The 3,167-nt window shown below is 38.5% G+C and overlaps 1 pseudogene; it reads right to left on the bottom strand.

Moving 5' to 3' along the window:
* Positions 1–961: 961 nt before the first annotated feature.
* Positions 962–2,060, bottom strand: LOC132016278 (hsc70-interacting protein-like; annotated as a pseudogene).
* Between the last annotated feature and the right edge of the window lie 1,107 nt (positions 2,061–3,167).

Here is a 3,167-nt window from a genome sequence, read left to right as displayed (position 1 = left end):
ATCTCATTAATTTGGAATTCCATAAAGACAAACAATGTTGAGAATTTTTCACAGGATAATTTGCCATCTATATACTATATATGATTTCATCGGTAAGGTGTCTGTTCAGATCTTTATACATTTTTAATTCAACTATTTGTTTTCTTATTTATTTATTTATTTTTTTTGCGTATCTTAGACACAAGTCCTTTATCATACATGTGTCATGCAAATATTTTCTCCCAGTATAGGTATGGCTTATATTTTCATGCTCTTAAGAGTCTTTCACAGAGCAGAAGTTTTTCATTTTAATAAATCCCAACCTATCATTTTTTTTCTTTTAGAAATTGTGCTATTGTATTTAAAATTTATCACTAAACTTGAGGTCATATATATTTTCTTAGGTAGTTTCATATTTTTTCAAGAAGTATTATAGTTTTGAATTTTACATTTAAGCCTATGAACCATTCTGAGTTAATTTTTGTGAAAGGTGTAAAATCTGTGTCCAGGTTTATTTATTTATTTATTTATGGATATGGATGTCCACTTGTTTTTTTTTCCTCAAACTTCATCTACTTTAATGTATTATTTGCCTCCCACTAATAAACCTTTATTTCACTCGTTATAACTGAGCACTGAATCTTCCACACTGAAATATATTCCTTGCCCAATTAATCCAAAGGAAAAAAAACTGAAAGGATTAGAAAAATGTAAAGACTAACACACCCTTTTAATATGTTTTTAAATATTTTTAAGGTTTAAAAAGTGTTTAAAGTTTGTAGTTCCTAGTAGGAAAACATTATCTGAATGAATACCCCAATGGCAAACCATTGTAGAATGTTTCAGTTGCATGGGGAGCAGAGGGGTAGGGATTCTCTTCACAGCACCCCAGCTTTCTTCATGAGAAGGTCAGAGGTACACTGGTTTGTATTATTGCAACATCCATTAAGTGATCGAAGTTGCTTTTCCTTCAGCAAGGGCTTTATTTGTCAGCAGGGCATAATGCTTGACCTCCAAATTTGGCTGACAATTTACTGATAAGACTCATAACCTTTGGGTTGCTCTGATATTTTGACATATTCGCTGGGTTCTGGGCCACATCCTAGAAGGCCACCATAACTTCTGGATCCTGCATGGCTGTAAGAACTTCCGGATCACGAAGAATTTCATTGAGCCCAGGCATTCCTGCCATTCCAGGCATCCCCCTTGCCATTCCAGGCATTCCCCCAGGAAAGCCACCTGGGAAAGAGCCATACTGAGCTCCTAATTGTCGTCTGGCTTCTTCCTCCCTCTGGGCTCTCTCATGTTCTTCCTGAGCCTTTTTAACCCTTTCTATTCTTTCTTTGATCTCTCGCTCTTCACATTTTCGCTCACATTTTCTCCGCAGCAATTTTCTGGGCCCTTGGTTGAACTTCTTTCAGCATTGCACTAGAATCTTCATCATAATCCAGTTTACAAGCAAGGGCAAGATCATGTGCTGCTTCTTCCCAATGGCCCAGAAGTCTCTGTGCTTTCCCGTGCCACTTATAAGGATGAACTGAATCAGGATTTATTTCAATAGCTCTGTCACAGTCTCTAATGGCAGCATTTGGCTTCTGTAATTTGATGAAGACACTGGCTCTCTTGGCATACAGAATGGCCAAGCGAGGATTTAGTTTGATGGCATCTGTGGACAAGTCAATGGCTTTCTGTAGTTCACCATCATTTAGGGCATCAATGGCAGCCACTTTTTTATCATTTGCTTGATCCACCATTTCCTCAGTTATCTCTACATTTTCATCTCCCATTTCTTGAGGGGCATCGGTATCTGGTTCAATCACACCTTCATTGTCAATTTCTAGATCACTCTCCTCACTTGATGGTTCATCTGTCTTTATGTTTTCCTCCGCCTTCTTACTACCTGGTTTTTCTTCCTTGATACTGTCTTCTGATTTAGTTTTATGAGTGGCAGGTGGTATTTTACCCCCCATGCTCTCCACCCACTCCCGCAGGAAACGCGTTTCCTCGGTGTGCAGAACGCTTGGATCCTGCTTACACATTTTCATGAAAGCCTGAAGCTCGCTCACTTTGCGGGGGTCCATGGTCTAGAGGCAGTGGCAGACGGCAGGAGTGTCTGAGGTTGCGACCCAATTCCAGGCGTGGGTACTAGCTCTGGGTGTCCACTTGTTCTAGTGCCATCTGCTGAAGAGACTGTTCTCTGTTCGTTATTTTGCTTCTTTGTCAATGATCAGTTGCCTCTAGTTGTGTAGTTCTATTTTTAGATTTTCTATTCTGTTCACCTAAACTTTGTGTCTATTGTTAATACCATTCTGTCTTGATTATGTACTTTTACAGTAAGTCTTTTTGTTTTTTTTTTTTTAAAGATCCTTCTCCCTCCCACTGAACACTTCCAGGTCACAAATCTCCTCGGACAGCCTCTTCAATATGTTGTTGTGAACATTCATTCACTCCCATCCTATGGAGTACTGGAGTACCATAGAATTGGTCTTTTTTTTTTTTTTTTTAAAGATTATTTATTTATTTATTTGACAGAGAGATGACAAGCAGGCAGAGAGGCAGGCAGAGAGAGGGGAGGAAGCAGGCTCCCGGCTGAGCAGAGAGCCCAATGCGGGGCTCGATCCCAGGACCCTGGGATCATGACCTGAGCCGAAGGCAGCAGCTTAACCCACTGAGCCACCCAGGCGCCCCAACTTTTACAGTAAGTCTTAAAATTACAAGTGTTCTCCAACTTAGTTCTTCAGTATCTTGTTAGTTATTCTAAATCTTTGTCTTTTTACATAAACTTTAAAATCTGTTTTTCAATATCCACAAAATACCTACTGAGATTTTGATTAAGATTGTACTGAATCTATAGATCAAATTGGGAAGAGGTGACATCTTAACACTACTGAGTGCTCTTACACGTAAATTTGGAATATCCATACATGCACATACCTTTGACTTTTTCATCAGTACTTTGTAGTTTTCTGCATATATGTTTGTGCATACTTTATTAGATTTTTACCCAAGCATTTCATTTTGGGGGTACTATTGTAGAGGGTAATTTTTTTTTAGTTCTAAATTTTGATTGTTCTTCACAGGTATTTTCACATATGAACTTTGTATCCTGAGACCTAGTTTTACTCAGTTATTAGTTCTAGGAATTTTTGTTGTTGATTTTGAGGTTTCCACCATAGACAATCCTACCA

Source organism: Mustela nigripes, chromosome 4, assembly GCF_022355385.1.
Source record: "Mustela nigripes isolate SB6536 chromosome 4, MUSNIG.SB6536, whole genome shotgun sequence".
Taxonomy (NCBI): domain Eukaryota; kingdom Metazoa; phylum Chordata; class Mammalia; order Carnivora; family Mustelidae; genus Mustela; species Mustela nigripes.
This window is presented reverse-complemented; position numbering and strand designations above follow the sequence as displayed.